Source organism: Lichenostomus cassidix, chromosome 2 (genome assembly GCF_008360975.1).
Source record: "Lichenostomus cassidix isolate B80296 chromosome 2, HeHo_3.0, whole genome shotgun sequence".
Lineage (NCBI taxonomy): Eukaryota > Metazoa > Chordata > Aves > Passeriformes > Meliphagidae > Lichenostomus > Lichenostomus cassidix.
In genome coordinates this window covers 91,540,461-91,567,670 of record NC_139482.1, presented here as the reverse complement: position 1 = coordinate 91,567,670, position 27,210 = coordinate 91,540,461, and the positions used below count along the sequence as shown (strand labels likewise).

At 38.0% G+C, this 27,210-nt stretch overlaps 1 long non-coding RNA gene across 1 annotated transcript; it reads left to right on the top strand.

Annotated features, from left to right (window-relative positions):
* The first annotated feature begins 1,061 nt into the window (after positions 1 to 1,061).
* LOC146441764 (uncharacterized) lies at positions 1,062 to 26,881 on the top strand. The gene is made up of 4 exons (XR_014849521.1): positions 1,062 to 2,490; positions 11,761 to 11,828; positions 25,717 to 25,778; positions 26,620 to 26,881. It is a non-coding gene; the product is annotated as an uncharacterized LOC146441764 (long non-coding RNA).
* The last annotated feature ends 329 nt before the right edge of the window (positions 26,882 to 27,210 follow it).

The window sequence follows — 27,210 nt, the reverse complement described above, 5'->3', positions numbered from 1 at the left end:
TCAAGTGAATCCCATGCTGATGATTCTCATTGCTTTCCACTGCCAGCATGGATGACAAAGTCAGCTTAGTGAGGTGTGAGGAACCTGATTCCAGGTACTAAAATGTAAAACATAATAGGAATATCTTCAACTTCACCTTGATAAGGGAAACCTTGGGTCATTGCAACCTCGGCAGTGGGACCTTGGTGCTCTACACCAGGTAAGAAATCAACTCACCTCTGCTTGCTTTGTTAATGATGGGACTCAGAAGAGCTGATAGGCTCTTCAGTGGTGTGCTGGATACAGACTTCTTGTCACCTAACTCCAGACAATTCAGTGCCATGAGTAGTGTCAGTAATGGCAGTCATCTTCAGCTATCTTGAAGTCACTAAGGAGAAACAAACCTCTCCAAATGATGGTTCACTTCACATATCTTATAAGCAACCTATTTCAGGATTAGATGAGTCATTTTCCAGGGGTGGTTTATTCTCTATATAAACAGTAGGGACACTAGATATCCAACACAAACATGGATTTCTGATTTTGACAAACAAGGAAGGGCAGACTGATTTCAGCCATCATCTCATTGTCTCTAAGATTTGCTGTGACCATTTCAGACCTGACTCTGCATAGTATTTGTGTAGAACCATGGAGCAATTTACGTTGGAAGAGACATTTAAAAGTCATCTATTTCAACCACCCTCTCTGCAATGAGCAGAGACTAGATCAGGCTACATTAGGATACGGATTCAACTACATCAGGCTACTTATTTTACTTGAAGATGTTCATCCCAGCCAATATTTATGTAATACTACTCTTCTCACCTATGCTCTCTCTCTTTTCTTTTGTCTTTCCTGTGAGCACACATTTTAGTAATGGATAAGACATCTCTCTATCTGTGAGGTTATTTTTCCAAGGACAGCAAGAATTACATTTAAGCTGCGCTAAATTTCTGACTGTTGAGGAGATGTAAGAACTGAAGATAAAATCTTTTTTACAGGGGACATTATTTCTTGCATGCAAAAAAGAATTATTCTGCAAGGGCAACTAGTCACATTTGTGGGTTTCTCTTTCTTTTTTCATTTTTTCTTTTTTTTCATAAGAGGGAGTATTGTTTTCAAAGAAGATAAAATTCTGAGACAGAATAAGAAGCAGATTAATAACCCTTTCTCCAGTTATGGAGAATTCCTGCAATCTCCACCCAAGATGCCTGAACAAGATGAACAGCTCCTTATAGAGTAGAATAATAGAGTCATTTAATTTGAAAATGACCCTTAAGATCGTCAAGTCCAACCATTACCCGATGCTGACAAATCCACCACTAAACCATGTCCCTCAGTGCCACAAATACACGTCTTCTCAATACCTCCAGGGATAGTGACTGCACAACTTCTCTGGCAGCCTGTTCCAATGCTTGAAAACCCCTTCAGGGAAGATTTTTTTCCTAATATCCAGTCTTAACCTCTCCTGGCACAGCTTGAGGCCATTTCTTCTTGTTCTATTGCTTGTTACTTGGGAGAAGAGACTAAAGAAAGTGACAGTCAGAATGGAAAAGCTTCTGCTAGAGCATAATGCAAAGATACAAATCCTAAAGGTTATTTACTCCAACAGGCAACTGTTTTCCCATAGTTTTATTGCTGGAATGTCTTAGCTGGTGTGTATTTAAGACCATTGTACAATCTGCTGATAGCAGCCTTCTTCATTACACAGCGTATGCAAACCTTATGACGACTCCAATTAGGACTGATACAGTGCCTGGACAAGATGATGATGATGATGATGATGATGATGATGATGATGATGAGACCATGATGAAGCAATCCAAGCCCAGGGAATTGCTGTGGAAATTTAGGGATCCAAAAGGTTTGCAGAAAGGATTGATAGTAAATCAGTGCTTCTCATTATCCTTCCCAGAAGTCATTGCAGTGAAGTCAGTGTCAAAAGCCAGGAAGCCATGAATGCTGCTCGGCCTGAGGTAATTTTTCCACTGAAGGTGGAGGTGGAGCATGGGCAATGTTCCACCATTCCCAGTGATGGGGGTTTTTGTTTGTTTTGTTTCATTTCACTATGTTTGTAGATAATGTTTGTAGACAATACAGCCTGTGATTCCAGACTTTCCAACATATTTGAACACTCAAGGATAGATAAAAGCATAGACAGAACTCACTGCAAAGCCTCTCAGATATGTATTTATATATTTGGAACTTTAACATAGCTAATTATGATACCTAGCAGAAGCAGCATGACTCAGGTGGAGCAAGTTGCCCAGAACCAGCAGCAGGACATGTGTGACTCAGCTGTCAACAGATGATATTCAGTTTCATGCAGAACTTATCACTGTATTGCTGCTCACTACTTTATGAAGAGCAGGGGTCAACATTATACTTCAATTCCAGAGGAGCAGACTGGAGTTCCAATCAGATTTCAAGCAGCAGATTTTATTTGAATGTTTCAAGAGTGAGCTGTAACTTCTGGAGAAGAACAGCTTCCCCAGTAAACCACAAGTCTTGGTAAGTTTGCTGAAGCAGCTTCTCTTATCTTTCTCATAATATTACATACCGAATGATTATGACAATGAAGTTATAGGATAGTACATGATTACTTAATATGGGGTCATAATGTGTATTTAATTAGTACACAAAAGGACACAAATTTCTCGGTTAAAATTAAATTTTTCAGTTAAACCACCCAAATGGTGGCAAGAACCCCATGATCACCAGTCAACCACGTCATACAGGAAATGAAATGCATAAAGTTGTGGCACTTTTATCTTACTGCTCAACTGAAAGCAATAGCAAGATATCAGCTATTACCAGTTTTATCCTATTGGAGGCTGGCTAAGCAATCAGGACAAATTACTTCATGCTACAACACTGAACACAAGAAGTTGTAGATAAGACTAAGAATGACTGTGATGGGGATGAAAGTAATGTCTTTGCATATGTCCTCATGCACACGCACACACACACACACACACACACACTTTCCCTCTTTGACATGGTTTGCCCTAAGATAAGAACACTAGGTAAGTATTTCAGGATGAAGTGTCTGGATGCTTACATAACTAATGCATTCCAGAGGTGAGGAGCTGAGATGTTTGTGATTGGCTTTTGTGCACATCAGCCTGCTAAGGGAATAAAAGGCTGCTGGAGCCTGGGCCATCTGAGCAAACTGGTCTTCCAAAGCTGCCGGCAGCTTCTGGGTGGATCCCTGCCTCTGGCAGGGACACCTGCAGGGTATGTCCAGCATGAAGATGGGGAACACTCACTTTTGGACTGGTGAGTAAAAAGCACTAAGATCTGGTCAAATGTGGAGATAAAAGCCTAAAGTAACCACATAGGTGCTTTGTTGTTTTGTAACTGCAAATCTGCAAGGCCAAAAACTTCAAATGTATATGTTTCTAGCTGGATCTTCTTATATTATAACCCTTTAGACATAAGGTATTGATCAAACCTGGGATTAAATTGATCTAGCCACAGCCAGGCATCTCTGTGAAACACAGAAAGCAAGGGGATCTCACTAAAGCTAGTGACACAACAACCTACCGTTACTATAATCCTTTCTAATGCTTGCATGAGCAGTTATTTAGATACAGCATGGGCAATATTTAGATATAGTATTAGTGATGCTTAAAACAGGCTACCTGCAACAGAGGCCAAGACAAATTAGGAGTATAAAAGGCAGACAAATTTATTCGAGGCCTTCAAGGTACACTTGGGCAAGCAAAGTCCCCAGTGGGGACTACACCCAAAATGGATGCCGGCTCACGAGACCTTCATCTTTTATAAGTTCTGTCTTATTAGCATATTGCTCTCTAATTCTACAAATACACCTTCGGGTGATGATACTGACCACCTGTGGCAGGACGTTCCCCCTCCTCCTCTCTCTCTCTTCTCAGTTGCAGAAGATGGATGGCTCCAGTTAGGTTGACAGCCTGGCCGGGGTTATCTGCTGGTGCCCGAAAGTCTAAAACAGCTACCTGTAATTCATATTGTGGAATGAAGAGAGAATGTGGGAAAATAAACAACAATTTTTGGTGACCACACAAGGTACACTTCTATCCTGTAAAAACTCATGGGTTTTCACAAAAGGTAGAAGCTTTTCTACATGGATACTGGAGCATGAGGAAAAGCCTCTCCCCAGAGTCTGGACGCAGCTCTGTGGTAACTTCTTGCAAGATTGAGGACAGATTCTGATGTATCCCAGCATGAAAATTGGATTTTGGTAAGATCATTGGTTTCCTAAATTGTATTCTTCTTTGCTAGCAATAACAATTATAGGTACCTTTTAAGCGCTGTATTGTTTTTGGCTATCCGTAGTCTCCCTGTTTTGGGCAATATTTATATGTTTGTTTAGCTATGAGTAGTTTTTCATATATTGTGTAGTATATAAGTTGTTTGGCTCTTTTCTCCATTCTCTCTTATGTCTAATAAACAGTAATCTGTTTTATATTAGATCTAATTGGTCGTCATTATAAAGACTTGCAAGCGAGACTGGGTTTTTGGGGTGCTGGTCACTCTGAATGGGTTGATTGCTAGTTGTCATAGACTTAGGCAACTGGTAAAATCTATCCACCCTCTGTCTGTACTCATAACACCGCCCCAGGCTCCACTTCCTCCTTTCCAACTTTTTTTACATATTTTCGGGCCCTAGGGCAATGAATACGACCTTGAATCTGTATCCAGAGAGCTTTGTTTTGGCTAGAGGTACTGGGAACCGAGGTTTTCAGCATTCTGTAAGAAGCACAGAACTATACCAAGTTACAGATACATTAAGAGAAAAAAACCCCAGAAATTATTACGGCATCATTAGCTAAAATCTAATCATAATCATCCACAAAATTACTGTGTCCTACTTCTCACGCCTGGCCAAGGGACATCTCTTGACTATTCTGCCACACTGACAAGATCTTTTACATAAAGGTTCTTCTGTGTTAAAAACTGACATTTCTGGAGATATTTAAAGTTCTGATTGAAGATTTGCTTTTAAGAAATTATGGACCAGCCAGCCTAAACTGCCTACAGATTAAAGAAGCCAAGAACCTTCAAGGCTGATACATGGAATGAAGTCTGAGCCAGTAGGATTTGGACCATAGCTAGAACTGCAAATGTTCTGTTCTGGTTGCATTAAGATGTCCTTTGAAGTCTGGTCTAGTCTGGGATGTTTCTGCCATATCTTAACATATATTAACACATCTTACATAAATCAAAATAGAAGTCATTGTTTTCACATAAAGATTTATGCTCACCAAGTCTCGGGAACCAGAACCACAAGCAGCAATTGAAAAAACTGAGATATTACAAAGATTATTTTTTTTCCAATTGGATGATAACCAGAGATCCACTCATATTCATTCAAAGCCTTCTCAGAAGCATTTGTTCCCTTTTGACTGGCCCTCACACAAATCAGACTTTCACCAGAAACTCTACAAAATGGGCTTTTTATTGTTTGCCCCATCACTTCCTGAAGAGACAGAGAAAGTGAATGCTGCATGCAGTGATAGACTTTAGCCTCAATTAAGATCTTCGTCATATGAATCAATGATTTGATGCAGAGGCCAGTCAACTGATGAAATCAGTAATTCCCCCTTGAAGAAACCTAGGAATAACACTTTCAACAGCCTGAGTTGCTTCTCGTATCAAAGTCACTCTTCTGAAAGGCATCACATGCAACTCATTGGTTGCTGCAGGGAAGGCTCCAGTCTCCCAGGCTCTCCTTTGCTCCCCAAGATCATTACAATTCTTACTGAATCCTGTGCTTTATCATCATGGCTACCATGTGAAGTGATGGCCTGATCTGGGCATTCACAGACCTCCCTGGTCACAGCACTTTGAACACAAACCATCTGGATGGACCTTCTCTTTTGCTCAGTCCAGACACAGGAGGCACGAGGCTGAGCTAAAGGACATGCCCATAGGCCATGTAACCAACAAGAACCAAGGAGCCTTGGGCGTATTGGGGGAGGGCTTCTTGATTTACCAAAGTGATGGCAAGGGACAGTAACTGCCTGCAGAGTAGCTGCCTCAGTCACTATTGGTGCTGACACTCTTGTAATCACTCTCAGAGCAGGAATTTCTGGGTGTATAAATAACAAAAATATGTGTGGCCTGATTCTCCTGCGGCTTTCACCAAAGTCACTGCCACTACCATCATGCATTATTACACATTGATGAAAAGCTTACGAGGAGAATTAGACCCAAAAGCAGAGAGTGTGATAAATACATCAAAATTTTTCAGGCACTGAATCTTTTAGTAAATACTACTAAGCAAATATACATGTCTCAGAAAATCAGAGTCAGATAACAACGCAAAAGTTTGCAGTTGGAATGGATGCTTGGTAGTACCATGGAAATAGCTTAACTGGTGTAAAATGGCACTCTCCAGGAATGGAGCTCCACTCATTTATGGTAGAAGAGGACTGGGCCCAGCACCTTGGTCTGTGTTCAGCTCAAGATTCCTCTCAGAAGCTTTCAGCGTGCCAGTTCTGCTGGTTCAAGAAACCTGATACTTCCCAACATGAAGCATTCATTGAAGGTAGAAGGAGGGAGAGGAAACTTGTCTTTTCTTTCGTTTGCCCCAGTTGCATAGTTTGGTACTTTGCCCTGGAAGGACAAATTTTATTAAAAGATTTTACAGAGGCTCCTGCTGCTTAGCAGATCATACAATTCATTTTACTAGCAGCAACCGTGAGCAACCAGCTTAATTTCCTACAAGAAGCTGGCAACAGCTATTCCTACAACAAAAGCCTTTCTCAGGGACCCACACAGATGAAAGAACTGTTTTACTAGAGGTATTCCTTGCCTGATGTAAAATGGACAAATAAGAGTGAACTAGAGAAAAAAATTAAAAAAAAAAAGAAACCAGTTTTTACAAGTACTGTACTCAAATTGGCAGTTTTCAGACAGAAAGACTGTAATGCTACTTCACAAAATTCTGACTGATGTGTGATTGTAGCTCCCATGACATATCGAGACAGTTTAGGCATTTGTAGAGGTACACTCCTTTAGTCAGTTACAAATCACAAAGGAGCATTCATACATTAAAGAAAATATTAAAAAGAAAACATTATAGCAAGGGAGTGTAGCACAGTTATGGAATCAGGATCATGCCAAAGTGTGTCTGACTTCAGTAGGACTCTCAAATTTGTCTTAGATGATAGTCTCATAAACAAGCTTGGAAAACATGCATACACAGCACATAATTTGACACAGCAGGACTAGATGCAACTAGAGGCCTGTGTTCAAAGACACCAAAAGAACCAATCACTGGTTTGGACACCACCAGTGTCCATCTCTGGACAGATTTGCAGAGCTTCCTGTACATGCCTAGAGTAAAAATTCAGATTTAAGACTCTTAAAGGAGTCTAGGTCACGCACTCCAAAATCTCCATAAAACTGAATCTATACACATAAGAAGGACAAGGATACACAGCTTCTCTGAATCAGATCATGTGTGTAGACACAGACAGAGCAGTTTGCACACAGAGCACCTAATAATGGTTCACCATCAACCTGAAGACAGTATTGAATGGAGATCCATTGAAAGCTCTTCTGTGTCACAGGGGGCTTCTGTGGCAGTCTGGACTCTTTCTTGTCTGAAGATGTTATCATAAAACATATTCTTTTTGCCGTGTTTAGGTGTCCAAGGATGGCATCCTTGTTGACCATCTCTGTCTATGTTTACCACACTCAGCTCCTGGCTCCCTTTCCTGCCGAAACTTGTGATACTGTGTTTTGCCAGCTACTGGGGTGAAAACCACATCTATGGGCAGACTCAGAGAAGCAGGATAAAGTTCTCATGGTTAGGTTGGAGAATGTATACAACAAAGCATAATGACATTATGAAAAAAGGCAAGTCTGGTGAAAATGGAGAGTAATTTTTGCATTAAAAGTTCAGGTTTGGAAATACCATTTTCAGATGAAAAATAATTCCATTTTAAATGGTTTCTTCTTCAGAAGCAATATTTAATGTGACGCAGAATTATGATAGATGTGACTATAGATGAGTATCTCCTAATTTTTCCTCAAGCTTCTGTCCTCGTACAAGCTCCTCTGATGCAGGGTAGGAGGACTGCAGCATGGGAAAAAGATGACACTTTTGATAAATAAGTTCTATACGTAGTGTAAATTGTCATTTGTTTACAGTCAATTTCCCAGCTGTAATCAGCCCAGAAGACAGCTCTCCTAACACTAAACAGAATGGAAGACATTCAGTTAAACAGTGAAAGTGAAGGCATTTGAAGGACAATTGACAGCTCCTAAGGGGATTTTCCTCTCTGTATGATGTGTTTGACCAGATGAGAATGCACGTAAGTCAACAGCTATAGGTTTATCTCATTACTGCAGTTACATTTTCCTTGAACAATGTAAGTTGGTGTTACCAACTTTACATGGTGAATAAGGAAACTCCCCCACAACCCCTTGTCCCTGTCAATGCTGACAGGTCTGTTGCATCTCCTGAATCCCCGGGTACTAATGATGGGTAAGTATGGATTCAATATCCCATAGCATCATTTCTACCTAGCTAGTACCTTCTAGGCTTCTTTGAAGTGAAACTTCTGAAAGCTTTCCTGCTTGAAGGTGAATGAATGAGAAGGCATGAATCACTTTTTGTTCTGTTTTCTGACTTCTCAGACTATTCTCAGGGTGCCTTCTTCACAAGTTTTACTCATTCAGGCATTTTAGTACAGAGAGTGCTAAACAAGGAAGGAAAACTCTGACTAGTTGATCTTTTATTTCTTATCTCTCAGGTTACAACTATCTTCAGCCTACTATGGCAAACATCGAAACCAGATTTTTATTAAACTGATTTTAGAAGTAAGGTTTAAAGGCGATATAGGCAAATGCTTGTGAACAACCGTGTCACTTTTATCTGAAGTAAGATACCTAAATACTAAAAAAGATTTGGCTATGCCAGCCTTTCATGTTTTGCCAGCAAGCAAGAAGAGAAAGGTGGTATGAAAAGTAACCGGATTTCCCCAGACTGTTAATGGGGCAGTATCTGTTCACTAAACTTTCATTTTTGTTTTCTGGTGTTAATAATGTGTTTCATTGAGCTTCTAAGTAGTTCTAAGAACAAATGTTACTGAGGCTGGCATGTATGTTAATATTTAACATAATTTTTGATGAAGAGTTACTATTAAGACAGCAAAAGTCTCCACAACAGCTAATCTCTCTCTTCCCTCTGAAATCACCACGGAAAGGTGTGTTCTCTAGAAGGTGATTTAGACCAAGAGTCTAACCATATTGTCCTTTAGAAATTAATCAATAGAAATTAATCACACTTGTGTTTAATCTGTAGCCAAACTTGGGCCCTTGACTCCAGAAGGAGCTAAAGAAGTTTATTGTGGCTAGGCCACAGATAGCCTTTAGAAATATCCTTATATCATGCCTGCTGGAGCTGTGCAGTAGGCCCTCTTATTAGATGCTCTAGAACATTGAAAGAAATTAAGACCTTCTGTTAATGGGCAAATGACTCAAGCCCAACCTACACGTGTGGTTTGCCCATTCTTTGAGTTTGGTGTTGCGTTTGGTTCCTCCACTTTTTCTGTTGATCATCTGGGATCATTTAAGCAGAATTACAGGCCACTGAATTTCACCTATGTCAAGTAGGCAGGAGGAGGAGGACATTTTGTTCAGCTAGAAGCAGTATCTCTTGACACAGCTTCTGTTGAGAGAAGTTGAACTCCAGAGGATCAAGTTATGCTTGATGAATCAAACTCAGCTGTTAGGGGTTGTGACAAGTTCTTGTCAATCTTCAAAGGCATGCTCTGAGAGCAGAAAGGATAAAATTGCTCCCCAGTTCACAGTCAAGGGACACTTGGGAATAAAAATTGATTGTACTCATTTTGAGTTGCAAACCATAAGACACACCTAAAGCCAGACGACATGTTCTGCACATTAGGTGCATCACCCAATATACCCAGCAACTGGCACCGTGAAGGCTGAGTGTGAAAGAACAACTGTGAAGTAACTGGGGTCAGTCCAAATGACAGATGTCTTAAAAGACTAATTCTGAAGTTGTGTTGCCTTATATTTCAAGTAGCCTGAGTAACTGATGTATTTGTTTTAATTTCTACAATCTTTCTAAACACAAGCTTCATTTTGCTTTTAACTGTGGTAGAAGTAAAGGGATTAACTATTCATCCCAAATTTTGAGGCCAAGAGAGATTACCCTTTAATGAAATGACAAGGAATACACACTGCATGTGGCCCAGGACACCTGTGGTGACAGGTAACAACTAGTATTATTTGCTGCAAGGTGAAAAGGACGTGAAGAAGGAAGCAGGATTACATCATTGTAGCAGGGCATCTCATCCCCAACCAGAGCTTATCTGTTGTTTGTTAACAAGTCAGATAACTCAAACAGGATAAGCTGTCTTGTAATGTGTTATTTTGTACCATGGAGTTAACACTGGTCTGGCATCTCCCAACTGCCAACAAATATCTAATTGCTGAAGTCAGATCTGAAAAGATAAGCTGGATTTCTGAGTGACAGACACCCACTTTACAACTATAAAACTCACAACAAACTTCCACAAGGCAGAAATCTTCTATACATTTCCCTGGGAATGTGTGAAGTTTGTCCTGTGAGTAGGAACACCTGGTTCATGGTTACTCCCCAGTGGTTAAGTAAAGAAATCTGTCCGCATTGTTATCATTTCAGTGGTATGTTACATTTGATTCCTAGTCAATATTATTTCTTTTGCTAGCTCTAATACAGATCTAATGCTCTCTTGATATCATGCACTGTTTTATGTTATGCTGTACTCTACTAGTAGTCTTTTTTAGTTTTATACTGTGTGGTAAGTGATTCTGATTAAGATCTTTCATCTGTTATCTCTTTTCAGTTTAATAAGTAATTCATTTTATAAATAGACCTGATCTGCCATCCTTAGAACTTGCGGGCCAGAGTGATTCCTTAAATTTAAACTGTTGCCAAAATCTGAGGCTGACATGCCTTGTCTGAAGATCACACTCATCCCATGTCAATCAACTTCAAATGATTGAAAGGGAAATGGATTCTCTCAGCAAAGGTTAAATTATTGTGTGAAAGAAATCTTGTGTAAGAATACTCTCAAGACCAGGCTAGCATGTGCTGCTCAACATTCTTGGAAAAAAACCTCTGCTGTGGTTGGTTTCAAGAAGGTTCCCAAAAGTGGGCCAATCTGGCTTTATTTGTGCTTGTCCTGGTGGATCACAAGAAAGAGGGGAAAGCACTGAAGGTCCCTGTTGCCAGCTAACACAAAGGGAACTGGAGATGTGAGCAGAGGTGCAATGCTCTTAAAGGGATGACTGTACTGTGAAAGATCACAAGGACTGCAGGATCAGGATAAACACACTCTCAGTGAGCCTGGTGGCACATCTCTGAAGCTGCCTAAAACTTGGGAAATATCACTAGTGCTGTCTGCAATAGCAAATAAAAAATGTGCAGCTTCTCCCCCATTATTAACTGGGATCAATTGAAGGTTTAGTTTAACTGAATTTTCAAAGGAAAGGAAGAAATCGATCCAGATTTTTGAATCTTTATAGAAATAATCTAGTTTGTTGGGTAGATCATCCATCTGTCTCTCACAGCCCTCTTCTGAAGGAACTGGCTGAAAAAGGCTTTCATAAGATAATCTGGAAGAGAGGCATATGTTTCAGATACCTAAGAATGTTTGAAAGAAAAAATAAGTCACACCACAGAGTTTAGACACTTTTGGTAGCAAGTAAGCAGAGGGTTTTTGGATTGCAATTTTAAATTTGGGCACCTACTTCTTTTTCTGGATTGGATTCCAGGCATTAGAAGGAGTGAAGGAGACACTCCGTCAAGACCTCCCCGCCTGAACAGAAGAGTTTCACTGCAGGTGAGATGATATTTATTTAGATTTATTTAAATTCCATAAACTTTGAACAGTCTCCACTTCTCAAGTTAGGATCTTTCATTTGATGTTGGTGGGCAGCTACAGCCAACAAGGATAACCCAAGACAAATCCTTAGCAAAAGAACACAAACAGCCATTCTGTGGAAATTAAAAGCACAGCATTTTTCTCTCTTCCCTGCCCCCTCAAAAGTTGTTGGTTTATTGCCCTGAATCAAAGCATGTCATTCAAAACCAAGAAGTTAAATAGACATTGAATTAATGACTTGTGTAGTAGAACTTCTAGAAATTATGGTAAAAATATAGAGTACACTGCAAAAGGAGAAAATAACAGCTTTCTAAGAGGAAGATTTGTTAAACTTCAAAAGCTAGTAGAAGATGTAGAATCAAACATTTCTCCTCCATCCCATTAGTATTTATTTCTGATTTTACTAATATGAAATTCATCGTTCTCCTTATATCATAAAATACTACACTTTCAAATGGACACATTACTTATTGCTAGAAAACATGTTTAGTTAAAACTCTATCCTGAGACATGCCATTGGAGTCTTCATGCATCAATGTTTGTCCAGGCAAAACTCATATTTGTTCATGTAAATGTCTAGCTAGGACATATAAATATTAATCTGTTTGCATAAGGGAGATATTTGTGCTGGCAAAAGTTTTTCAAATGGTGGCCTGACATCTAGGCCCAGACTATTTAATGGCCTTTAAAGACAGAATGTTAGCAAGCAAATTTTTTGGAAGTTTGCAAAAATATAGCAAATTTGAAAAACATATGTTCAAATATTCAGGTTCAACCATTATGAATTTTGAATACAGCATTTCAGACAGAATAAGGCTTCACAGAAGGAAAGAGGGTCTCTATTTAAAGCAGGAGCCTGAGAAAATGAAGACATATGTTGAAATCCTGTTGCTGCAATAAACTTTACTGACACTGGGCAAGTATCCTAATCACTCAGTCCCTTAGTGCCCAGCTAGAAAAGGCAGGAACACTGCTGCTTATTTTTCCTGTCTTGCTTCATTTGCCTTGAAGGTCTTGGAAACAGGATTGCTCCTGATTATGTGCAGTTAGTGCTTGCAGGAGTAAGACCCAGAGCTCAGTTGGAAGCTCCAGGAACCACAAAGAGCAGGACTGGGCAGTGTGCAATTAAAAGGGTGAAAAGTTTCAGTACAGCATTTCTAAACACATTTCTTTAAGTGCTCCTTAGAAAAGGAGGAGGGAAAGTTCTCGCTTTATTTTATTTAAGTTTGGATTGATGAAAATATCTACAATGAAAAATCAATACTGTAAGGATATTCCAAGTAAAACTCAAGTATTTTAAAATTTAGGTAGCACTTCAACAAATTTACAAAAAAAAAAGTTAAGCAAGTTAGCATAGAGAACTAGGACACTAACAACAATTTCTGCTGCTACTCTTCAAACTAGTGGTAGTGAAAATTACTTATTTCACATGAAGCTCTGGAAAGTTATGTTAGATGGGGAAAGCAGGTACAGGTACTTGTCTCTTTTGCAAAGATTTGCTAATGAAAAAAGCATAATTTAAGACAAAAAATGTCAAAGAATATAGCTATCCCTTTGGAGCCAGGACTGAGCATTAATCTGTTCCAAGGATGCATACAGTCTTCCACAGCAAACCAGTACTGTTGTGTCACTGGTAAAAACACCACTTTTCTTCACAGTTCCAAGCTTTAATACCTGTAATTAAGTGTCTTTTTCATTATTAAAAAAAAAAAAAAACCAAAACAAAACAACAAAAAAACCACAGTTTGAGGTCATGGATAATATTATTTTTTTCAGTAAAAATGGGTCATAAGAAAAAGAACAAACATGCAAATTGTCTTTGGTTGTCACAGAACTGAAAGGTGATTATACATAGGGCAGCACAAAGATCTGAACTCATGTAATCTGACATTCAGCCATTGGCTCTTTTTTTCCCCAGTAAAATAAAAGAGTGAAAGCTGTCCCATTTCAGATCAAATGAAATTGTTAAGCTTGGGTGGGGTTTTTTTGTTTGTTGTGGGCTTATTCAATTTCTTTTTCATCTATTGCACTATTAAATGTAATTAACTTCTAAAATTAATTTTTTTTACTAAAAAGGATTTTTGTTTGGAAAACATTGATATCAAGTTGATAACTTTTGAGTTAAAACAACCAATGTTCAACAAATATTTTTATTTACTCTGTGTACAAAGAAAGCAATAAAAGGTGTTTCACTCAACTTAGCAAAACTAGACATCTCTTGGTTCAAATTACTGGCATATGAAAGATTTGACAGCTTCCAGGAAGCTCCTGAGACTGACTTCACACCATCAGTATTAATATGTATGGCAACATTGCAGCTGTTTGAAATCAAAGGAGGTCTGGCCCTACTCTCCTTGAGGGTGATATAATTTCAAAGTGACCAAGCCTTACTGAATTTCAGGGTATACCTGGCCTACCAATAATCTGGACTCATCTACAGGAAGCTTTGCAAAGCTGCAAGATTCAGACACAAACATGATTAAGAATTTGGTAACAAACAGCATTTTCAGATCACTATAACTACATGACTTTCACTGGAGTGAAAGCCCACATTTTATTCAGGTCTGTTACCTCATCAGGAGCAAGAAGTGGTGACTGAGCAACACACACACACACACACACACACACACACACACACACACACACACATTGCTGTGTGGGATAACCAGCATCCTCCATTTTCACCAATGAAGTGTTCTGATCTACCTTTTGGGGTCCAGAATCTTCTCTCTAAGTAGTGGCATCAGTATGATCATTGTTGAGAAATCATGGTGTTAATGCAGTGTTTTCTTTACAGCTCTGCTCTTTAATAGCCTGTTTTATTATTGTCATTATCAAAATAAGACCTAGATTTTGAGAAAAGAAAAGGGCATGGTTTGTTTTTTTGCTAGGCATACCCAGAAAACAAATCCCTGCTGTTCCAATAAATTGACAACCAGCTTCCATGGCTATTTCACTGCAGAATCAGAACGTTTTTGAGATTCCTGTTCCACTTGCCACACATAATTCTCCCCTAAATTATTCTGGTGAAAACCCCTTCTTTCTGTTTCTTTTAGCAAGCAGCCAATAGAGAGCTGAATTAAGTGATTCTCAAGTCAGCAAAAGACTTTGAAGCAACCATACAATTATTTTTCTTCCTTTCCCCCTTTCACCCCCAAAAATGGACACGTAGCACCAGTCCTGAAACATTAGGCAAACACTGGAAGTCTTATAAGGCCACAGACCAGAAAAGAAAGCCTGTGTGATAACACTCGACCCTTATTTCAGAAGGGCCATATTTTGCCTGATATGGAAAGATCTGTGCCATTTCCAGCTAGAAATTACAGAAAGTCATACAAACCTCCCAGTTCCACGTGCGTCTGGGAGCATTTTACATGACTAGGTTATACTCATAATTTATTTGTCATTTTATAGGGCTTTCTTTCTTACAGCAATTCCTATCATGCTACCCAGCACTTGCCATTGATCCCAGCCAAGCTCAGACATCCCTTGGGTGGAAATGCAGAGACAGAACTGATACATCAGTTTAATGGCACCCACATATCCTTCATGTCATGAGGATCTCTGTGTAATCCATTGGGAGTATCTCCCTGTCCCGTTTGTGCTACAGAGCTGTACAAAAGGTCAGAGAAAGAGTGAGCAGGATGTGTCCTGAAGGGTCATTTGCTGATCTTAATTATTCTGATGTAGTTCCTTTGAATTATGGGTACCATTTTTGCCTATGAAAAGATGATCTAAGGTCTGCCCAGAACCCTGACTTTATAAACACAGCCTTCTTATTCCTCCTTTCCATTTGTCTAACAGATGGCTTTATAGAACTTCAAATACCGAGAAAATTTGATGTGCTATGAAGAGTGGAACATCATAGAATTTACTTTCTTATTTTTTAACTGAGTACTGAGGAAGCAATATCAAGCCTAGTGCTAGCTAGCTAGCAGTGTTCAAATAGTAAGATGCATTCCAAATCCCATGAGGTCAGTTACTTAGTGCATCTGGTAAATGATGCATTGCTTATTTTGTCCACAATATAGCAGTTAACCATGGGGAATAGAACTTTGAGAATCTTTAAGAAAATGCTCACACAAGTGTATTAATACCAGATGTATAAAAATATGCCACCAGGGAAGATACAGATTAAAAATATTATTTCAATGTTATATATATAGTAAATATAACAGTATACATTACCAGTTAAATATACTTTAAAGAATTTAACTTTTTTTGGTCTTTTCAATGAAAAAATATTGGATTATTAATTTCATCTTCTGATATCAAAACAAATCAAGAAATATTTGCCTGAAAAATATCTCTTTTAAAAAATAACAATAAATATATTGCATATTACTGCATTAAACCAGGTAAAGCAGAGAGGATATGAAGGATTCTTTGATAAGGACGTTACTGGTTCTTACTTTGTTTCATTTACAAACACATTGGCTTCAAATGCTTCCATATAGTTGAATTCTAAGTTGAACTGTGTCCATGTTCCATTGCCCTCTACAAATAGATGTCCTCATAATCTACAGCAAACATTCTTAAACACTAGTCATCTCTTATCCCAAGTCATATGAGTCCTTCTTGCCAGAGTCTCTTCCTTCAGATTAATCTGGGATCATATCACAAAAAGCACTGTGAGTTTACTGTCAATTAACTAGTTTTCAGCAATTCGGAAATCTGATTGTTTGCTTGGCTCAGATAGACATCTGGAATTGGTACTAATCCACTGGATATTTTTCTAATTTTTAAGAAATTAAAAATTAACGGAAATGTTGTTTTAATAGATCTTGTTTCTGTCTGTGTCTAATGGTCCAATCAAAAAATTCACATTCAAACACTGACTGTTTTTATATTTGAAAGAACTGCTATTTCAAAAGGGGCTTTATGTAAAGATGTAGTGTGTGTTCTGTAGATGCCAACTGCTCACAATATAATTGGATTTATCAAGAAGTTCTAATCTCCATATGGAGTAAGTGAAGTTCAAGGCCCAGATTGAGAGAGAAAAATAATAAATAAATTAGAGCAACAGAAGTAAAATATTGCCAATTTCGTAGAGAGAAAACTCCATTCACTTACCTTATATGATTTTTTGGGGTCTGCTTTTCATGTCTATTCCTGACAAGGGTGCTCTAGGAACTTGCTTTGAAAAACAGCAAATTCAGTGAAAACTGAAGAGCAGTTTTAGTGTGCAGGTGTCAGTCATACACACAGGTAGCATGGTTCACAGATTTTTCTTTAGCTGAATATTATCACTGTCATATTCTTCCATTAACTGGGTCCACATCCAGGAACAGAAATGTTATTAAATTCTTCATATCACAAAAGCAATAATAATCAGGGCAGACAATGAAGCAGAAAGGGGTCTAGGCATCCTGGACCACTCTGACAATTTACCACAGTCCCATTCTTCCTGTTGCAGGTATTTTCCATGAAACTTCTCAGGCTTAGTTCACTCTGTGTTGATCCTTCTTATTGAGGTGAGCCACACGTTTGAAACACATGTAAAAAACCCTACCATGAGATATTAAGTCAGCTTTTCTTCTAACACCACAGCCCTTCAGCCCACATAAATGATCAGAAATCACTACTTTTACTGGTATTAATCTTCACTAACCCCCCTGAAATCTTTATCAAAGATTTCTTTGTATATATCAGCTGTCCTTCCTCACCAAGAAGTGTGTCTCAACACCAGTTGTTTCTCATCCTTATTGTACGTGCTCATCATACAGCCTCATAAAAAAATGAATAGACCAAGATATGGACATGCAGCATTGCTTCTCCCCTGAGTTGTTGGTGCCTAAATATGCTCACTAGAGAAACAGAAAATCATGCTTCTGCTGCACATCATTCACAAGGCATTATTAGCAAGAAATATTTCCATGTATTACACTGTGTGAATTCTTGATAGTATCAGATTATTACTAAGCATCTCCTCAGAGTTTTAGATTTATTTCGAGTCTCTTGCCACTTCAAGCACAGCTTTTAAACAGCTATTTATATTCTGTTTTTTGTCTAATACATGGTAAATTGACCACCAGCATGTATCAGCACAAATAAGAAGTCAATAAAGTCCACCTACACCAAGGACAGATTTTTGCCATTACCATGGCACTTTTTCCCTTCCATTATAATAACTACTGCTTACCTTATCATGGCATAGAATCATAGAATCATTTAGATTGGAAAAGACCCTTAAGATCATGAAAGCCAACTATGTGCTCATCTGGCACTGCAAAATCCACAAGCAAACCATGTGTCTCAGTGCCACACTCACACATCTTTTTAACACTTCCAGGGATGGTGACTCCACCACTTCCCGGGACAGCCTATTCCAATGCCTGACAACCCTTCCAGTGAATAAAGCTTTCATAATATCCAATCTAAATCTCTCCTGATGCAACTTGGAGCCATTTTCTCTTGTCCTATCCCTTTTTACTACAGAGAAAAGACCAATATCATGCTCACTACAACCTCCTTTCGGTCAGTTGTGGATTTTGAGTAGCATCGCTTCGTATCAAATTGGGCAGAGATCTCATTCTCTTGTTACATTCTGCAAAGATAAAGTTTAGTACTTCTGCTGGGAATCCAAATTTTTCATTGTGGTCACAGTACTCTCTTGAGCTATATCATCCCATATCTTCCAGCAATATCATGTATTTCAATCTTTTCTCAAGCAGTTGACAAACTGAAAATATTTGAGCCACAATATACTTACTTTTCTTTAATGCCTTCATATTTTCTTACTAAATCCTCTGTGTAACTCTTAAGCATATATAAAACCGTAAAAAATTGGTGGGATCTTGTGAGATAAGAAGTTCTTGTACCTACTAAAACCCTACTTTGCATTCATTGTTGGTTTTTTCAGAATTCCAGATATATAAATAACTTGGTACATCTTTGACTTAATTTACACCTTCCTATGTTTTAATAGTTCATCAGAAATTCTGTTCTTTTATGAGTTGGTTGCTTCCTTATGCTCTTTTAAAAAATATTGCTTTCACAAGTGGTTCTGCTGCCTAGAAAATGTCTCTGAATCTTTGTTTTTACCCTCTTCACCACAATGATACTCATTAAAACTGTTTTCTTAATATGACTGCATATGTTATAACAGAGCTACAATATCAATAGTGTCTGTATACTTCAATCAATGCTTTTTCAAAACCAGGTCTTGGTGACCAACATCATTGTGTGGTTCCTGCCTGTTCTTTGGATTCTCTGTTTTAGCTGTGCCTCATCTCTTATTTTCATTTCTTTAAAGGAGCATTTTTCTCTCTTGCACAATAGTGGACTGAATCACAGCTGGGTTCGCTTAGGCTCTTAGTCTGTTGTCTCAAGGCAGCTTTTGGTTGATCTAGTAGGTAAGAATTTAATTTCTGAATATTAATATATTCTTGTAAAGGCTGTTGTGAGTACAATGAGACGATTAATCTGATCCCACTGTTGGCAGCAGTGTTACAGGTATAGTTCTTTCTTATTTTCCTACTATAACACCTTAGTGTAAGGATCATTTTAATGTCAGTGCTGAGAGCTGGTACAGGCTCCTTCAAGTTCTCTATAGACTCGATTTGTGTTTCTCTTCAGTGACAGCACACATGCTTGTGGCAGGTTTGCTCACAACTTGTTTCAATGACAGTGATGGCACCAGCAGATTTTAGTATTCAAAGGTTCCATTTCTTTTCAATTCTGCTGAGATTAGGACGTAATTTTGAGATGGTTGTTCCACCATGTTTCGCTGGGATTTTTGCATTTGATGAGATCCAGATGTTCCACGTTCTTAGCTCTTAGTCTGTTTTCTATACCTGGGTGATGTATTGATATTATCATATATCAGTAATATTTATTTGGCTAAATATCAAAAGGAGACAAATGTTCAGGCTTTGGCCAAAGGCCATGCTAAGAAAACCAGATCCTGACTCTGGCCCATCCCTTCCAGCCTGTTGAGAAGGCTCTGCTTGCAGCAGAACATGTTTGGCATAGCTCCCAGGGCCTTGGGAACACACAAGAGTTGCCACCATGACTGGAGACTAATTTAGAGTAACAAATGGATTCAAGGAAGACCAAAGCAGCTCACAAACAAGCGGCAGTCAGAGGCAGAGCTAAATTTATCAAGCAACACATTCTGTCCACTCATTGCTCATTCATCTCTAACGACTCTGTTTGTGAGCATAATTATGTTTTTCTGCAGTGGTTGTTTGAGAACATTTTTCTGACTATATCATGGAGCAACATTCTAACTCTCCCAAAATAAAGCTTTTTGTTGTTTGTTTGTTTGTTTGTTTGAATAATTAAATTCCAGATGAAAGATTTGGCTTCTCGAAGGAGGGCACAGAAGATCATTTCCAATAGCCATGGAAAAGTATTTAAAATCAGATTTGTTCCTAAATCACAGCATGCATAAAATCATTCTTAATATAGCTTTCCCGAGTTTTTTTTTTTAATACTAAAACAAGCTTCAAAGCAAACTTAAGGTATCTATGAATGATAATTTACTGTAGCAGGAAATAAGCAGGATATTTGAGTCCTTTGAAAAGCAGAACCATATTCATTTACCTTTTATTTGTCTGCTAAATTACTCTTAAGACAGTCATTATTCCCAACCCAAGGATAATACTTTGCTAGATGTGCTGCAAGCAATTTTTTAAACTAAGTTGTAATATTAGAATTGAATATTTACAGAAGGTAGTAAGTATAGCTCAGAAAGCCTGACAAACACACAAATGTTAACCTAAAAGTACAAAAGAGCAATTGGATATATCTGAATGAAAGCTGAAGTTTTAAGTGGCCAATGGAGTATCATAAGTAGCCAATGGGTGATGTCCCACTTAATTTACCTTGACTGTAGAAAAACCTACTCAACACCTTCTATATTCACATTAATTAAAAAAAAAAATCATAAATTGCTCCTAATATTTTTAAACAGATCTGGTGGTCATGCTGTTGGAATTTGATGCACAATTAAAACATTTTGTTCCAGACTATACTTTAAAAATTCTTGCAGCCTTACTGTAATTGGCAGGGCTATGGGTGTCCACAAGTTTTGAATATTGTGGTCCTTATCATGTCACGGTGTAGTAACTTTAAATGTGAGAATCAACTCCAGAATGAATATTATGGAACAAAATTAAAAGAACATTCATCAGCAGGGTATGCAGCCAACACTGTGCTTGAAGGATTACATTGCCCTAAGATCCTGGCAGGTTTGGTTGTGCAAGGCAATACATACCAAGCTCCCTCTGAAAACTGAAGTCTGTTTTGAAACCCAGGGCTTCTGTGAATCTCTTTTAAACTTTACCCGATTTCATCCTGGGTTACCCAGAAGAATGTTTTTCCCTCCAAAGCTTCAGCTGCTCTTGCATGTCTTTGCTGCTCACCCCCACCAAAACTATGAACTCGTGCTTAAATAAATGGGAATTTACAGAAAGCCAGGCAAGCATTAAAAACCTCACACTTAGTTCACAACAACCAGAATTTGTAAAACATGCAGTGCAATGAAATGAACACATTTAGAGCCTGGGTTTTGATTGTGGCTATTTGAGAGAATAAGGAAACACACATATCAGATATTAGTCTTTTGACTTGGAGGTGTATGCATGGTGCAATGATGAGAGAGGAACATTACCCTCCAGACACTGTTTGTGCCATCCTCAAAGCAAATGGCAACAGTCCAGCAGTCATAAAAGAGGCAAAGATGTGTCAAGAAAATTTTTCAACTACATGATGACCTTTATGTTTTCTTTTACATGCTTCTCATTACAAAGCAATTAACAAAAGAAAAGTGGCATCACAATGTGGTTGGGAAAGAACTTACAAATTAAATGGTAATTAAATACATAACAAGAAACTATCATTTCACAAAGAAAATAACAGACAGCATTAAATAGCAGTAATACCTTTAAATCACAGCCCCCATAAAGTATTTTAAAAAACCCACTGTTCATAAATATGTTTGAATTCAGAAGCAGAATTGCATCTGCAATGAGACAGTTACTGGATGAGCAGTCTCCCCTAGAATCTGGATGTTCGGTCATGTATTTTGCATGTTTTTGCAGATTCTGAGTTCATGGTTGCTTGTGTGTTCATTCACTCTGTTGTTCAGGCTTGTAGACTCTGATAAAAGAGATATCTAACCCAAGACAAAAAATCCTTGAAGGCCAGTAGACAGCTAACAGGCAAGACATAAGAGCAGTAAATTTAAATTTGCCTTAAGAACAATATTTGGGTACTAAAATTTAGGTCTACCAAAAAATACTGCTTCTATATCACAAACCTTTCTTCATGTGGCAGCAGCACAAAACCTGCAAGAATAGTATCTGGTTTTCATATAAGCCATATAGAAATCTGGAGAAGTAACAATAAGTAGAATGAAGGGAAAGAAAGAAAACAAAACAAAGAAAAATAACTTTCCTCAAAATACCTCCAAAATTGACAAGAACAGGCAAAAATCCTGTATGTAACGAAAGATAGAGAGCAGAAAAAAATCAGCTTGAGAGAAGACAAAAGGAATCATGCATGTAGTACTTTTAAGCATATTGAAATGGGTACTGATGGAGAAATAATAAAATTTTATCAGCTTAACGGGATTTCAACAGGCAAGTTTAGAGCCATCCTAAGATGAGCAAGGAAAGATTTCTCAAACAGAAAAGAAATAAAGCAAGCAATGGGTAAATGGTTTCTAGAGCTGTTAAACAAACACACAGCATAAGAACAACTTATCCAAAAAGTACTTTCTTAGGAAGAGAAATGTAGCACATCACATCTCAAAGGAGCAAAAGACTCCATGAAAAAGACTACATCTGAAAACCTTACATATGAAGAACGTTTTCACAGAGGACCAAGGTGCTGATATGTCAGAAGCTGCAGCGTTGGTACTTTGGAAAAAATGTGGAAATCCATCACAGCTACACATTCCTTACAAGGAAATGCTCCAGAAAAATGCTTGTATTCAATAGAAAGTATTTCTAATTAAATGCTAAGAGTTGCCAGAATTCAATTATTTGTTGTTTTAAAGGTTATCCACTTCAGAATAAATAAATAAATTAATTAATTAAAAGCTGATTTTCTAAGAAAATCCTGAAGGGAAAACCTGTTAGTGGGACACAAATCAGAGCTAAGCTAAAGTGTATCTCTGTAAAAAAAACACAGAAGGGGAGTTTATGGACTTTATAGCAAGGGACATGCCAGAAGCAACACTGGACACACAGGTGTAACAGAGCTACCTTTGTGCCTCTGGCTATGTCATAGCAGCATGGAAAATTTTCTGCATGCTAGAACATTCACCTTCTGTGCAGATGAAATTTATATGATTTTTTTGTGTCATGATAGCATTTCTCCAGGAAGAAAAAAACCAAATAACAGCCTTCCTAATTTCTGCATCTGTTTGGTGTGTATAAGATAATGATTCAAGGATGTGTCATTTGAAAAAATAACCTTATTGGATTTGAAGTGTGCTGTATTCCTGGAGATTGAAATCCAACTCTTGAGAGCAGGTGGCAGTGGAATCAATGTCTTTCTTAAGAAACAGATTCAGCTTGAGCTCAGTGCATCACTCTTGCTTCTTTTCAGATGCAAAAGTCCAGTACTACGACACCCTCAGGCATGGGATTTGTTACAAATAGAATACTCATTTAGTTATCTTCCTGTATGGTGCATTTTACACATGAATTTTGCAATTTTGCCTCTTCCCATCACAGTTTTATATGTGTAAAAGTCCTTCCACTTTATATTTGACTGAAATTTTGCGTATTAATCAAGCATTGTGTGTATGTTTTAGATAATATCCAGAGCACAGTATTTAGGCACACATTTGATTTTTACCCCCATGAGTGGCATCATTAAATTTGACTGGCTTCCTTAGTTATTAAATGTTACTGTGTACCAAGTACCCTGTTGAATTAGGGTCACAAAGAGGGCTGTGCTTGATGAACAAAGACAGTACAAGACATAGGTAGAATTCTCATTCTCTGTGGAATATAAGATTCTGTATGTCAGATGAGCAACAGAATACTGAGGGTAAAGTTTTCTTTAAATTATTTCTGCTCTCTTTTCTATATGTTTGCTCTAACACATTAGATCTTTAAAATGTAAATTTTTTTTCTTTGTTTTTCTTAAAAGAAAAATTGCTTACAAACATCAGTTCATGCTGAAGTTTATGGAAACAACATTTTGCATACAAATTGGCAAAACTTCATGCAACTGTATTTTACATATGCATTGCAGAAGTTGATGGTGATCCACAGTAAAGGCATTTTTCTAGAGGGAAATGGCCACATCACCTTCCAGGATGGGACCTAAAGAACAGGACAGTATTAGTTGTCATTGTTAATGAGTGTAATTGAGGCAAGAAAAAAAGGTCAGTTACTACACACAATACAGTAGAAATTCCTTCATACAAAGCATTTCAAAAATGCAGATGTTGTGCTGTAAACCACCAAATATCCACATTAGGAGAACAATAAATTTGCAAAGTAATCTTTTTAGAAAGTGTATAATGTAGGAACTAAAATTGCCATGTAACTGAGGTTCATTGTGCTTTCATATAGCACTTGATAGGTGAACAAATTTATTTTGTACCAGCTTTTCTTCAGGATTTCTACCTCAGTTCAAAACCAAGTCAGTCAGTAAGTGAAGAAATCTGCAACATTTTGAAATTAATTTCCCATAAGCTCCCTAATGGCATTCATCATTGCAGCTTCTGAGTGAAAGTTATTTGAAAATATCAACAAATCTATGTTTGCAGCATTCCTGTGAAGACACACGGTTGGCTATCCCCAATTTTTAGTGCTACAGCAGAAACAAAGAACAATTAAAGACAAAAAAACATTCAGTAAATATGGATGTCTCATATTTGGGGTTTTGGGATGCCTCATAGTTGGGTTTTTAAGAGCACTTGATGATATATATGCAGCATTTATGTGTCCAGCATTAGGATCCCGTTGATTCCATGCCAGCCACAGGCAAAAGTGTAAACTGGTAGCAGAACAACTTTAAAGTCATTATGCTTAAAACAATTGATTTAGTGAATTCTTTCATGTCTACAACAAATAAAATTCAATTATCTGAACAGCATCCAATTCTCTTAGAGGAACTTTTGTTTTCCACCAGTCCCCTCACTGCCCAGTTGCCTTGTGCATCCTCCAATTTCTGCAGCTAATGAAGGAAGCCTATGGAGAGCAGACTCCTTGGCTGTGCAAGCTTTCTCCACTGTGAGGGCACAGTCCATCCTGTGTAAAAAGGGGGAGGGGAGCAAAGAGTGGGCTTAACATATAATTGGAGACTCTTTCATATTTCACAATGAAGAAGGAGAAAATATTTTTTGTTTGTTTTGTTTTACTTAAATAGTAATAATGTGATTTTGCTTAGAATTCTGCTCTTGTGGAGCTTTGAGGCTGGGAAAAATACAGCATGTTTGCTTACCTTTGTAGGACTAGATTATGTTGTTAAACTATATTTTAATGATAGCAATTTTTTAATACAACAGATCTTGTATTAAACACAATTCAGAAATTTCTCAGCCGATAGAAGATATCCCTTCCCTTCCCTTCCCTTCCCTTCCCTTCCCTTCCCTTCTCCTTAAAATATGTCTTATATAGCTATTTTGACTAATAGGAGCAATTACTGGACATTATTTACCTGGACACTGTAGCTACTCCTTCCAATCCATGTTTGAGGATATATTCTAGCACTTTTTCACTGGTTAATTTTACATACAGTAGAAGTAACTACAAGCTTATGAAAGCAATATGTACTTCAAAAAATGACCTTGCTCATCTAGCTGGTTAAATTAACAAGCAGAATGCATGGTAGAATCAGGAATAAGCCCCTTGATTTTAATTTGTTTTGCACATCAGAGGTCAACACTGTGGTTTCTTCATGGTTCACTCCTGAGCACCTTCTGTTCAAGATCCAATTCAGGTCTGTAGCTTAGAATCAAGATTTCTTCATTATTCTCTTCCGGAGACTGCATAACAGCTCTCCAGAAAACAATTGCTCATGGCTGCTTTTCACACTATTGGGTTCAGCCTGTGACTTCTAGAATAAGGTAACAAGAAATCAGCTTTGAAAGTTAAGAGGCAAAGGGGCTGCTGTAGCCATATCCCCTCTATTGACTATATTGATCAGAGTTGGTAAGGGTACAGACAAAATGAGCCCCAAAGGAACCAAGACAGCAAAACCAAGTGAGAAACTACTTCTATTTCTCCTTCTTCCTCCCCAACAACGTTTTCTGCTTTCTGATTTCTTAAAAACATCTAAAGAAGTTTAGGCTGCAAATGTATCATGCAGAGAATATTCTCACGGCAATACCAAATTAGCAGAAAATGTGGACTACCTTGAGGAAACAAGGTTAAGTTTGTGTACTAGTATTACAGAAGCGTCTTTTAACCAGCAAACTGAAATAATCTGATAGAGTGACCTTTGAGAGACCCCAAAACATGGAGGTCCTAGATATCATTCTCACTTATCTGCTTTAAAGAGTAGAACTGCACTTTGATGAACCAAGTTGAATGTTTGTCATCCAGCAGATGTTTGCATATTTAAAATTCCCCATGGGTAAAAGAACTATGTGGTTTGAGTACCAAATGAGTTGATCTGGAATATTTTATTATTCTGATCTAGCCCGGTGGTCTCTAGAAGACAACAATTCTATTTTCAGCTTGTTTTCCCATAACCATTTAAATAAAAATTTCCATCAAATCATGTCTCACTGTTACTGGACATAGTCCTGGGTTTTGATGTCATTCTTTTATCTCAACAGTTGTATTCAGATATTTGTCTGGTGTCCCAGATCTGCGTGTTTACAAGTGTCCACATGAGCAGGAGTTTTCTACATCTTCATATTGTTTCCTATCCTTGACAAAGACTTCAGCCTTAGACAGATTGCTGACAGATTGGTTCAGAGCCAACATGTAGGCGAAAGTGCTAAATGGAGCGACAAACTCTCTATTACTTGTCTCTATCATAAATAAAAAAATCCTTCTTGTTTTTGGGCTGCATATGTCACTGAACTCCCAACAGAGCAGTTACATTACAGGATCTAGTTAAAGTAAATTTTCTTAGAGTAGTTCTTAAGCCCAACCAGGAAGACTACCCAGGTCAGTTGTAGGCTGGGTCATGAAGACCGATAGGGCCAGAGAACTTCTTTATCTGGGAAGAGAGAAGCCTTCTGGCTCTCTTTCTCTTGTCAGTAATAGAAATTAAATAACTTCTGGATGTACCTTAAAAACAGAAGTAGGGTGAAGAAAAACACTGTTTCAGGGTACTGCCTGAGTATTCTGTTTCTTAATGCTCCCACTGCTTTGAGCAGCAGTATATAGCAATGACTCTGCAAATGTCAAGGAAATCCATA